Raw genomic sequence first — 14,707 nt, forward strand, 5'->3', positions numbered from 1 at the left:
GGAATATTCGAAAGTTAAATAGCACTTAATTATTACTTTTTTTCAAGAAAGTACACACTACAAGTTTTTGGAGATTGAAGACAAACTACCCCATAAAACAAAAAATGAATTAGTTTAAGAATTAAGATCATTAAGTAAAGCTGTGGTTAAAATAATGCCTATATTTTTTGCAATAAAAAGGTTAACCGTATGTCAACCTTTAGGCGTTGAACATTTCTTGAATAAAATGAAACGTATGCCTTTATTTTAAGTGAAAAATGAATGAGCATAATTAGGAATACACTAGTTTTATATTAACAGTTGAAGCATACCTCTTTGTGTGGGATTTTCTCGCTGTGTTTAAGACCCATTGGTTGAATTCTGCCCATTTCTGCTCTGCGATCGGGTTGTTGTGTCTTTAACACATGCCCTATAATATTTCTCAATTTTATCAATTTGAACATTTGGTACTAGCAGATAGATTGATCGTAAATCTTTCTATATGGATTTATTTAGTGGAAATAATTGTAATATATCTAAAAGAGAAAACAAAATATTTGCGTATCCTATAATTGGCAGTATATTAAAAAAAAAATTATAACGTTTACAAGTATCTAAAAAGTCATACTATAATTTCGGCATAGAGAAGTATATACGATAGATTAAAATAAAAGTATGCACATATAATTCACATGTTACACTTTTGAGGCGAAATAAACAGTTGCTAATAATCCCGATATATCTTTTTTTTTAAATTCTTACCCGATTTCAAAGGAATATTTGTTCGACCATTTTTGGTATGAAACCGCAAGTGATGTACTATGATTTGTTAGCATTACACGTATAAGTTAAAATTGCTCAAAACATTCTTACTTCAAGATAACTCATAAGCTATATATGATGTCTTATATGAATTCTGAGTAATCTTATATAGTTTATAAAATATATAATATACTTCTCTTTACAAGATATCATATGAATTATATGAGGTATCTTAAGCACTATATGAGATAACTTATAAACTAAATAACTAATACATCTCATAATTGTGGCATGTTTAAATCAATTCTATTCGTCGGCAACTTAAAACGCTGATGGTTGAACGACTTTATTTGTTTTCATAACTATGCGATAATGAGAGTTTCATATTTTGCCCAAATGCATGATGCCTTAAATTAAAGGAAAATAAGAAAAGTAAACACTAACACATACAAAAATCCGTTATAAAGTTTCACTGGTGAGTCTTATGTAGACGAAACGCGCGTCTGGCGTACTAAATTATAATCCTGGAACTTTTGATAACTATTTACACCACTGGGTCGATGCCAATGCTGGTGGACATTTCGTCCCCGAGGGTATCACCAGCCCAGTAGTCAACACTCCGATGTTAACATGAATATCAACAATGTGGTAATTTTTATAAACTTCCTGTTAACGACACTTTGAATTTTTCGAAAAAATAAGGATTTTCCTTAGCCGTATTTGGCACAATATTTTGGAATTTTGGATCATCAATGCTCTTCAACTTTGTACTCGTTTTGCTTTATAAATATTTGGATGTGAGCGTCACTGATGAGTCTGATGAATACGAAACGCGCGTCTGGCGTACTAAATTATAATCCTGGTACTTTTGATAATTATTATGGATTTTTGAATCAATTATTTAAATACATTTGCAAAATTGAATATAACAGGCATACTTTAATAAATAAAAGTTAACACTTAACTGACAATTAATTGGCCAATGCTAGCTGTCGTAAAACTGTGCAATATTTTTATTTAAGGATTTATCGGGTGTTTCTTCATCGTTACTGTACAGATTTATCATAATAGTTGACATTTCTATGATTTTGAAAATCAAACATGCTGGTATGACTTGATCCAGAAAAGTAAAAGCAAAGAATCACATTTATGTGTAACAAAAAAAATTACATGAAACGAAAATAAGAATAAACATATAAGAAAACGCCAAGATGTATATAAAAGAAAGTGCTTCGCCATGAGCTCAAGATTCTTTTGTCGCAATATCAACAAGTAAAGTTCGATATAACTTCTCACTATCAGAAATTTATATAAAAAAAAAACACTTTAGCTAGTTTATCTACAAGATATCAACCAGTCACTTAAGTTTCATATAAACTGTTCAGAGCATTTAAGAATTGTTATTGTCCAAAAACTAGAAAAATGACCCTTTCTAGAATACAATTCCATAACTTGAAAGCGTACAATCTTACATTTATAAAAATCAAAAAGGAGCTTACGTCAATAGATATAAACAATTCAACAACATTTGTTTCAAACTTTTTTGAGTTATTTTCAAACATGTTTACGATGGACTGACGGACGGACAAACAGGCGAAAAAAGGTAGACCATAAAGCATGCCGCAAACGGGCTTATAAACAGAAAAGAAAGATACCAAGAAGGCAATCAAAATAACGAGTTTAAGGGACAACGCCTTTGCAAAAACCTATCACTTGGACACAAAATAAATCAAAACATACATCTGAGCAACACGTATCTTACTTAAAAGAGGATGATCACATATGCTCTTCAAGAGTAAGTCGATCCTGTCAAATAAGTGACGCCAATTATTTTGTTAATTGGAATCACAAGTAACAGATAGAGTCTTTGATCTCTGCTAATGACTTAATTATGTCAACCGAAAGGGTATTGCAAGAGACGCTCAAAGAGGCTTATTCTTCCCTTATTGTGACATTTTTCATTGCTGTTTCATTGCTTCAGAATATTATCAACTATGAAATAAATAAAAAAAGTACATTTTTTGTATCAGTTAAAAACATTTGTGGAATTTTTTTCATCATGTAATATATAGTTGTCAGATCTGAAATTATTGCAAAATGACAAGTTAAAATAAAGACATGACAGCTACTATTTGTAAAATGTACAAATTTAAATGTAAAATTTGAAAGAAGAAACCTCAATCTTTAAAATAAAAATATCAAGGTGGAACTGGGAAATTTCAAGTTTTAAGTCAGAAATAACTTGCACTCTAAGACATTTGCAAATCTGAATTTACCGTTCGTATGAATGACGTATCTGTCTAAACTTTATTTAGATTCAGATTTAGGTGACCCAACCTGATAAGGTAACACATGTGTCACCTGTTAGAAATGATAAGAACAATGTCTTCTTATTTAACAGTATTTATATTTGGATATGCCTGTGGAATTGTATTGGCTCAGCATTCCTCTAAAACGGTTTGCATTTAAATTTTCATTTAAAAATTAAAACATTATTTGCGCATTCAGTTCCGTAGAAATGTCATTCATCATGTTAACAATCGTTTGGTTTTTTTCTTTGTTTTAAGTTATAAATAAAGGCAACGGTAGTTTACCGCTGTTCTGAAATTCATCAATCGATTGAGAAGAAAACAAATCCGGGTTACAAACTAAAATTGAGGGAAACACATAAAAAATAAGAAGAAAACTACGACACGTTCTCTTTGATTATTGATCAATATGCGTTATTAATGTCAGTGGGAAATATCTCCCCCAAAGTCACAAATTTAGACAAGGAAGTAAACAATTATAGACCACTGTGTTGTCCTCAACAATTATCTAAGACCATACCACAAGGTCAGCAATAAAAGACCCCGAAAGGACAAATGTAAAACAATTCATCGAAAATAATTACATTGGGTTTAATACACTACCATGCATAGGCTCCTGACTCAGGACTTGCACGTACAGCACACGCAACACACTCATGGTGTGTTTTGTGTTGACTCGATATCTCATTTTTATATCATTAATAACATCATAGTCTGAAATGTTTGAATTGTTCCTTACATACAAGATTATTCGGAAAAAGAAACATGTCGTCAAATCACTTAAGTTAGAATTGAACATTGTTTCTGTTTTATGATTTTGAAAACCGCTTTTGTATCATCCATTTTTCATTTAAATTTGATATAAGGAAATAGGTGTGTCATCTACGGAGTAATCAGTTTTCATTAATAATTCGTAAAAGGAAAAGTGTAACAATAAGGAGTCTTTTTCCAACATTGAATATAAATACAATATTATGGGCATGTATGTTTTTCTCCGAGTTATCTTCCTTTGAAAAATATCCAGATCTACATATTAATGTAATAAACCGTAGCCGATTTAATTTGTATGTGTGTATAAGTAAGCGAAATAATAAAATGTATTATACTCTCATTGCATAACAGTATATAATATCAAGCATGACCTTATACATCAAGAATAAGACCACTATTTGAACATTTTATTGATCATTAGAAATTAAAATGATCAAAATCAGATATAATTTCTGTCCCATGACATATATATTAAATTCTTATGGTACAGTTGTTCCATTTTTTTTCAAAGTTCTTCAACTTTGCTATTGATATAATCCAACTGTATCGAACATTGATAACTAAATAGAAAGCCTGCTATCATTCCTGAGATTCATTTTGTATACTGCATTTTCAGTTCGATTGTGTAATTCACAAATGTGTCCTTATTTATCACAAGTTACCATATTGTTTATACACCTTTCCATGTGTTTTATCTTAGTTTTTGCTCATATCCAACCCCGTCATATACACTAATTGCTGTTTAAAATTTTAGTTGCCAGACATTACTGATAAGAATGGTGGATGGTGTATGATGAGAGGTGAATGTGGAAATGATAAGTTAAGCTGTGCTTATGATGGACCACCTTCCCCACTTATCAATCCAGAGGCTGTTGGTATTTTAAATCAATACTGTCCTTTCATGGTCCCAGGTAGGTTAACTTATTGTTCTCCAACAAAGCATAGACATTCATTGTCGTATAAGTAGTCACCTCGCATGCGATGTCGTAAAAGAAAAACAACTGCAGTCATACAACGATAAGGTATACCGTACGTAATTGAGGTATGAAACTCATAATTCGTGTATTGACTGCAGGTTATCCAACCACTAGTTTTGCCCAAACCCATTCAATCCTTATTTAATCCACATCAGATGCGTTAAATACTGCATAGCTGAGGAAAACCAAATGTTTATCGATTTTGTATATAAACGGAAACTCTTGCACATCTCTATTTCAAATCAGTGTTTGCATTTGACACTATTTTTCTAAAATAATTTCAGGGGATCAGCCTTCAACATGTTGTAACGCGGATCAAGTGTTTACTTTTAACAAAATCTTCGGGTTCGTAAAAGAAGAATTTACAAGATGTCCGGTATGTTTCGATAACTTCATCAGCATGTTTTGTCTATTAGTATGCAGTTCATATCAGAGTACCTTAGCAAGTGCCAATGTCACAATCGATAGTTTTACTAAGCAAAAAGTAGTGACGTCAGTCGATTATTACGTAGCACGTGATTATGTGGATGGAATGTTTAATTCATGTGCCAATGTTAGAACGCCTTATTCAAACGAAAAAGCAATTAGTCGCATGTGTGGTGAGACAGCATCAGCATGCACCCCAGAAAACTTTCTTAAGTTCGTAGGATCAAAGTCAAACAGGCTTGTTACGTATGATATATCTTTTAAAGAAACAGATAAACCTTTTGTTCGAGTTGGAAATAAAACATTCGTTCCTATGAATTACACCACTACACCGTGTACCGATAGATGCCAATGTAAGGATTGTAATACAACTGTTTGTCCACCACCACCTGCAAACACGAGCGTGACTAAATGGAAGCTGTTCTGATGGGGAGAACAAGTAGCAAAGCAAAAGGCGTATTAGATGTATTTAATGTTGCAGCACACGAGCGAATAAAATTTAGATTACAATTATGTCTGTTCATAGATCCTTTCTGGAGAGTAAATGATGTATGTAGGCAAACAATGCATGTTCCTAGTCAGTAATATGACAGATGTTATTCTATTCGTTTGATGTGTTTGAGCTTTTAATTTTGTTACTTGATAACAATCTTTCTGTTTTGAAATGTCCTCGGAGATGGTTTTTTTCGTTATTTTAATAATCAAAAACTCGTCCTTGTAAATGACGTCAGTTAAAACACTTACAAATGTAAATTAGTGTATGTTCTACGTGATTGACTGCTGTGTTTACGCCGTCAATTCAACATTGTTCAGTGAAAAATAGATATTGCAAATTTAGCACAAAATTAATTTTAAACTAAAAACAAGTTCCGTTTAGCGATTAACCATTAGGAAATTACTGTCAGTTGGCTGTTAAATTATACAATTTTTCATTGTATTCAATCCTGTTAATTTTTAAATGTTGTTATATATCGTGTTTATTTTCTCAAAATAGATCATTAAAATTAACAGTATATTTTACGAAATGAGCAACGATAAACTTGATGGTAAATTGCATTCCCAATTTTATTTACAATCATCAACAACAATTTCTTTATATTCAAAACACTATTAAATAATCATAGATTTGTACATGGAACTGTCCAAAAGAGGGGCGAAAGATACCAGAGGGACAATCAAACTCATAGATCGAATATAATCTGACAACGCCATGGCTAAGATATAAAAAGACAAACAGACAAATCATTGTACTATGACACAACATAGAAAGTTAAAGACTAAACAAAACAAACCACATCAGATCCTTTATGTGATCTTATATGTTCCGGAAGGGTAGGCAAATCCTGCTCTTATTGTTGTCAATATCAGCTCTGGTATCATTAGAGATTCAGCTATATATCGGACTGAGTGCTTAAGCCCACATGCAAGATATGGGTCGAGGAATGATACAAGAGCCGATACGGAAAATTCCACGATATGATATATTTATCATGGCTAACGACATTGAAACGAAAAACATAATAAACGGTTAATAATAAGATGGAAAAATTTGTTTATTTGCTTTCAATTTGTGTTTCTTTGTTTGGTTTTGCTTTTTTCTCCATAGTATAGCATTTCGATTATACCTCTGTAATATAGCATGGGAGCCCCATATAGTCTGCGGTTATTTGCACTGAGCAGCAATATGACAAAACTCAACGTATTCCAAACAAATATGTGAGAATAGTGTTAACGATATACTGCAAAAAAAATGTTTGTAATATATCATCTTATTTGGCCTCATACGTGTAAGGTTAATGTATTTTATTTTCAATTTGACAAGAACAGCTAGTAATAATAGCTAGGCCATCACACAAAACAGCAATCAGACACTTGCTTCCTTCAAATAACATCCTGGTAAACCTGCGTTTAACCTGAACATACATGTTATTACAAAGGCCTTCACGAGTTGGTTTACCACTATGGAATATCCGTTTCACAGATGATATCGGATATGTTCCTAATGATGTTACTACAATCCCGTATCCTTTTCCCGACTGTGACCTACCATATTAGAATATTTACCGGGTTGGTAATAGCACGAGCAATTCGACGTTTGTCAGATATGAAACATAATCTGCTTACACTTCCGATGCATATAATATCACCCCCTAGTGTTTGGTGGAGTGCGTGTTGCTCATTTTTGTTTCTATGTTGTGTTTTGTGTACTATTGTGTGTCTGTTTGTCTGTATTTTTTTCTTTCTTTTTTAGCCATGGTATTGTCAGTTTATTTTCTATATATGAGTTTGAATGTCCCTTTGGAATCTTTCGATCCTTTTTTTTTTCGCTACTTGTATCAGAATAATATGTGTACTGTTTAGATAATTATTAAACAGCGTTTTGAATTCAAAGAAATTGGGGTCGATAGTTATATTATAAAATGAGGTAGGTAGTACTTCAATATACGATCATGTTTATCACAACTCATATATATATTGAGTCGATTCTAGTGGTCGTTTAAAGCTGATCGAACTACTGAAAAAACTATATAACAACATTGTCGCAATTACAGGATTAAATGAATGAACAACGATATAAATGTACATCTGCATTATATTTTGGTAATAGACTTTTTAAGAAAAAAGAGGAAAATTTCGTGGAGTTTATTATGCTTATATGTAAAGTAAAAAAAAAAACACTATGTTGCTAAGTATCAAATACTGACATGCAAATGATAGCCTTCGTGTATCTAAATCTTCATTGTTGTATTTTTAAGATAAAAACTGAAAAATTAAAAACTACTCAAAATCTGTATAAACAGTAAGTGTGAAAATCAATATCAACTAATCTGTCTTTTTTTAAGCTGATATACCGTACAGCAGGTATACGAATTTATTTTGGCGTTTATTATTTTGGCAGATTTAAAACTTTTATCAATACCTTTGTATGTAAACTTTGGAATTCGTTATCAATACCTTTGTATGTAAACTTTGGAATTCGTTATCAATACCTTTGTATGTAAACCTTGGAATTCGTTATCAATACCTTTGCATGTAAACTTTGGAATTCGCGGATTTTACCTAAAAGTTTGCGATTTTGTTCTATCCGCGAAAATTTACTCCCCGCGATTATAACCCTCTATACAGTATGTCCTTGTTTGAAAACATATCCTAAATAACGTTAATTCAGCCACAATATATACCAAGGTCAATGCAGAAATACAAGTTGATCACAATGTTCTTGAAAAATGTCAATTCCATTAATTAAATTGTTGTTTTATTTTTATTTGTTTCATCGGTAACCATACATATCCTATTTGTTTCTTCTAACATATCAATACATTGTTGTTTTTAGAATAATACGACACGTCATTTTTAAAGGAAACAATTATTTTTTTTATGAACATTTGATGTCAATATTAAATTTTGACAAATGAAAAACTGAGATCAAACGTTGATGAAATAAGAATAAGGATAATAATGAATGGGATAAGAATAAGAGAAGTATATTAATACCTGTGAGACGACACGAATATTAATCACTCTGTCAGTATGCTGTTATACATTTCTTAAGAAATAAACACAACAATAGGAGACAAATGAAGAGACAAATGAAAATTTAAAGGTTACAAATACAAGATAATGTTGTCTTTTTTCTATATAGTTGTTTTGACAAAAACAAATCCTTTTTCGATCTCTGCACTTTTATTGTGTTATTAGTTAAAATTTTGGTGGGCATTTGATAGAATGATTTCGTAAAAAGAGGGTTTTAAATCTAAAAATTGCTTGGAAGGGATAAAGATCAAGATATATGTCTTTATAGAATTACGAATAAACACCAGATTTTATCCAAAAATTCATCTAAGCCTTTGCACTGCGACTTTCCAAGAGTGCATACGTTCAAACATACATGTATGCATGTGCTTCAGTCAGAAAGCTATAAAACAAGGTTAATCTACCTTATTCTTTAACTCTACTTTCCGCTATATAGATGATGTTCTTTCACTAAATAATTCAAAATTTGGTGACTATGTCGAATGCATTTATCCCATTGAACTAGAGATAAAGGATACAACAGATACAGTTAAGTCGTCCTCGTATCTTGACTTACATCTAGAAATTGACAATAAAGGTCGATTGAAAACAAAACTTTACGACAAAAGAGATGATTTCAGCTTTCTAATTGTGAACTTTTCATTTCTAAAAAGCATCATTCCAGCAGCACCTGCATACGGTGTATATATCTCCCAATTGAAACGATATTCCCGTGCCTGCATTTCCCATCATGATTTTCTTGATAGAGGGTTGTTGTTCACAAGGATGCTATTAAATTTAGAGTTCTAAATGGTGAAGTTGAAACCATATCTTCGTCAATTTTACGGACGCCATCACGAAATTGGTTGACCGTTATCGAATAACCGTTTCACAAATGATATCGGATATGTTCCTTACATCGTAACTACAATCCCCTTTCCTTTCATGAATGTGACCTACCGAATTAGACTTTTTACCGGATTTGTAATCACATAAGCAACACGACGGGTGCCACATGTGGAGCAGGATCTGCTTACGCTTCCGGAGCACCTGCGATCACCCTAGTTTTTTTTTCTTTTTTTTTGGGGGGGGGTCGTGTTGTTTATTCTTTAGTTTTGTATGTTGTGTTCTGTGTACTATTGTTTGTCTGTTTGTCCGTTTTATTTTTAGCCATGGCGTTGTCAGTTTATTGTCGATTAATGAGTTATTTTTATGAGAAAATTAACAAAATGACAATAATACACAAATAACAACAGACTACTAGCAGCTACTGACATGACAGCTCCAGACCTGAGTTAAACTGATTGAAAGATTATGTCTTCATCATATGAGTATCAAGCACAATCCCTCCTTAAATATTATACCAACAAGAAATATATGAGAAAAGCATAACCTGTGTCATGACAACAACTGGTCTTAGAATAAAAACTTATTGAACTCCGAGGAAACGAAAAGTCCATAAACAAACGGCATTTTGAAGACCAAAAGTTTAAACACACAAAACGAATGGACAACAACTGTCATACTCCTGACTTGGTACAGGCATTTTCTTAAGTCGAATTTTTATGGAATAAACCTGGTTTTAAAGCTAGCTATATAGCTAAACCATTCACTTGTATGACAGTCGCATCAAACTGGATTATATTATAATGTTCGCTATGTGATAAATATGTTCGATGATCGTTGAAATATGTCGTCTGATCTAAATGGGTTAATGGGTGGATTTATAATAGATTCTCATATGACGTGCTTCATTCGCTTTGTAAACAACACCGTGATAAAATTATCGATATGTCTATACTTAGCACAGACTCAGAGATAAACATATTACCGGATGTTACAATATACCTCCCACGTAAATCCGTATTGGAATTAATTTTCAAACGCTTTGCCGATTTTATTGTTTTAAATTAGCATTTAAGAAAAGACAAACGAACTTTTATTTTAACTCGGATGCATATTAAAAAGAAATAATGCACAAGAGTTCGGAAAAATCAACAACATCAAAATAAAATAAAATTCCGCGAAAGTATATTATTTTTTTTTGGCGGATTTTTGTCATTTCAAAACATGACATCATACAAATGAAAACACTAGAGGTGAAGGTTTTCCGTAGCGTGGACAATCGAAATTTGTATAATATTGTCTTGAAATGGATTTTTGAGGTAGGTTTTGTTTTATTTTCTATTCTATTGCATTATTCGCATATTTACTGATTTCAGCAAGTCAACATGACGGCTCCTTATTTACGAAACGTCAACTTTGGATTTGACGGAAGCTGACGAAAAAAAAAACCCATCTAAATTAAGAATGACAAACGCTGGTTTTGAGAATTAAAAGAATCATTAAACAGATATTCGAGCGGCTATTCAAGAAATTTTCAACGCTAGATACATATCTATTAGAATGTTAGAACTCTATTTAACAGGGAGTAAAAAAGAACAGCCACACAGGAAAGAAAAAAACCGCTCAGGATAAAATTCGAATATCACGCCTAGGCAATGTGTAAATTTCCAACAAATTTATGGCTTCCATGAATTATTTCTTAAATACACTACAAACTCCTCAGAGTCTGAATTGACCAGTTTTTGTGCTCGACCAGTAAAATCGAGCACAAATTTTACTCGATTAGTCTCGACATTGTCTCGACTGTACTTAACTGTAGTTAAGTATGCTCGACTAGGTCTCGACTTTACTTAATTAGTCTGATTCAGTACTTGATGATCTTTGTGTAGTCTGAAATGGTCTTGACCAAGGCTCGACGTGTCTCGACCTGTCTTGACTAGTCTCGACTAGTCTCGACTCAGTCTCAACCAGTCTCGACCTGTCTCGACTAGTCTTGACCTTCAAATTTAGTTTTGACTGGTGTAAATCAGTGGATCTTAGGTGCTGATTTTGAGGACCAGCTACATTATATTTGGAGCTCGTTTTCAGCATTAGCACTTGATCCCGGTTCGCCACGGAAACACAGCATCGCCCTTGTAGGCACTCCGAGGTGGGTGGATGACAAGAATGGTGAATCTTTCTCCTTTCATATGGCACAACAAAACAAACCCTCTAAATCAGCTTTAATACATAAAAAAAGAAAATGTGATGATTCAGAGCCCTGTCGGGAAGATGACAGTTGGCCCAGATTTATTGTAATAAAAGGAACAGATGAAAAACCAATTTCAAAAATATCGCCCTTTGTAATTCACAAACAAATTCAAAGCGTTGCTGGTACTGTAAAAAAAGTAAAAAATACAACAAAAAACTAAATGAATTGGATTCAGTAAGCTTGATATGTATCTAAGATAGCTGCATAGTTTGATGAAAATCCAAGTTGATTTGAAAAAGTTATTAAAAAAATTAAAGTGTACTATCTCTTTTTTGTCCGAATTGCAAATCCTAGCTTTTTTTACCAAAATTACTCTAATTCTTAAATTTTACAGCAATACAACAAAAAACTTCATGAAATGGGATTCAGTAAGCTTGATATATATCTAAGATATATGCATAGTTTGATGAAAATCCAAGTTGATTTGAAAAAGTTATAAAACAAATTAAAGATGCCTTTCTGAATTTTAATATAATAATTTTTATTTTTACATATTGTAAAATTAAATTCTTTCATTTCACAGTAATAAATCAAATTACCTAATAAGCTTGAATTTTGTAAGATCAATATTTAATTTAGTTAGATGGGCTGATTTACACCATTCAAAACTAAATTTGAAGGTCAAGACTAGTCGAGACAGGTCGAGACTGGTTGAGACTGAGTCGAGACTAGTCGAGACAGGTCGAGACTATATATATAGCTAGTCAAAACAGATCGAGACAGGTCGAGCCTTGGTCAAGAACATTTCAGACTACACAAAGACCATCAAGTACTGAATCATACTAATTAAGTAAAGTTGAGACCTAGTCGAGTACACTTAAGTACAGTCGAGACAATGTCGAGACCAGTCGAGTAAAATGTGTGCTCGATTTTACTGGTCGAGCACAAAAACTGGTCAATTCAGACTGTGAGGAGTTTGTAGTGATAGATAATGGCATGAATTTTGGTGTATTTATATACTTACTTAACATCTTCCCAATCATCAGGAAAAAGTAAAACCACAAAAATACTGAACTTAGAGGAAAATCAATAAGGAAAGTCCATAATCACATGGCAAAGTCAAATAACAAAACGCATCAGAAACAAATGGAACTGCCATTTCCTGACTTCGTACAGGCATTTTCAAATGTAGAAAATGGTGGTTTAAACCTGGTTTTATAGCGCTAATCCTATCACTTTGACGACAGTCTCATCAAATTCCGTTATACTTACATTGATGCGTTAACTAAACAGACACAATAAATGAAATAGTCAAAATATGGATACATCAGTCATCATCGTATAACAATTTTAAAAGGAACAATTTAACAGAACACAAAAACATCTATCTACAAACACATTCATTGATGTGTGTGTCTGAGGTCAAAAAATTGTCGTTCAATGTGCATACAAACAATTTTAAAATTTACATAGGCAATGTTAGCATTCAGGGTTTTAAGAATCCACAAATAGTTAATTCCACTACGCATTGAATAATTGTGACGTTTTTGGTTCAACGTATTTTGTTATTCATAATAGAAATATATCATAATGACATAAATTAGAACAATACCATACTGACGGAATCTTTAAAAGTACAGAGTCACGTTAAAAGTTGCATATACAAAACACACCACCAAAAATGAAAGACAATACAAACACATTGAGAGAGATGTATAAGTACCAAGCCACGTCAAACGGATATCACATAAAACCATTCAACAGTAAAAGTAATATAATTATTAATAGAACAAAGACAAATGAAAAAAACTTTAAGACACGTTGTTAAGATGATAAACAACATCAGTACGCAGAATCTATACATCAAGACCATCGTGTATTATTTGTGAAGTTGATACGGAATATTTATCAACAAGGTCTTGGTACCTTCCTATTAACTTTTTTTTAGAAAAAGGACGAGACGTTCTTTGACATACCTCTGGTTCATTAACTTTCTACTCAGACACTGATGAAGTTTTACAAAGTCTGAGTAGGAGCTGCAAGCTCTTGAATATCGAATAAGTTGGGAATTATATATCCGATATGCAGGTGAAGTTGGTATATTGCTACTAAGGTGAAGGAAATTTTTAATTTCAAAATTAAAATAGTCTCGTTTGTCATATATTCTGGTACTGAGATGACTGTGTAATGAGGAGAAAGCCGTTTCTGTTGTTTCTTTAATCTCTAGTTCTGGGGGATATATTATTCTAGTGCAATTTGGATGTAACAATTGTTTTCATTGGCTAAAAGATGCCGGCAAATCCACAGTTGACCAGGCGTAACTAAGGAGGGACCCGCTATTTTGAATTGATGAATCAACAAATGTTCGATTACTACTATATAATCAAAAATAAAATAACACCTACCTCGAATTCGCCGTTTTAATGTAATTTCATCCGAATTTGAAGCGTACAGGTAACGTAATAACCTCCAGTTTGTAAGTTTTCATTTGTATGACGTCACGTTTAGGCATGACGTCTTTGTGCCAAAATCATTCAAGAAGTTTCGCGGATTTTGTTTTATTTGACAAATTAAGACATTTTATCAAGTGTTATCGTATTTTTTTTTCTTTTTGTAATGCATTAGAATCGGAATAACAGTACTGTAGTTGAAGAGTTGCCAGTAAAACTACATTTGCGACCGTCAAATCTACAATTGACGGTGGCAACTCTTCAACTACAGTACTGTTCTTCCTTAAATGGAACCGAATCAGAAAATTTCGGATTTTTTATGGAAAGTACATCATCAATATATCTGAAAGTGAAATTAAATAATCTGGCGGACAGAATTTTAGTCAATCTAATAGACAATTGAAATGGTCGTTGTTGTTTGTTATATCGTATTAGGTTTAGAACAGCAGATATTGAGGTGCCGTGGTAATTTTTGGTTTCACA

General features: G+C 32.5%; 1 long non-coding RNA gene across 1 annotated transcript; it reads left to right on the forward strand.

The window, feature by feature from the left end:
- Positions 1-3,060: 3,060 nt before the first annotated feature.
- On the forward strand, positions 3,061-5,734 carry LOC143055604 (uncharacterized). Its single transcript, XR_012972100.1, has 3 exons — positions 3,061-3,198; positions 4,576-4,732; positions 5,083-5,734. It is a non-coding gene; the product is annotated as an uncharacterized LOC143055604 (long non-coding RNA).
- The last annotated feature ends 8,973 nt before the right edge of the window (positions 5,735-14,707 follow it).

The sequence above is a fragment of the Mytilus galloprovincialis genome, chromosome 12 (genome assembly GCF_965363235.1).
Source record: "Mytilus galloprovincialis chromosome 12, xbMytGall1.hap1.1, whole genome shotgun sequence".
Lineage (NCBI taxonomy): Eukaryota > Metazoa > Mollusca > Bivalvia > Mytilida > Mytilidae > Mytilus > Mytilus galloprovincialis.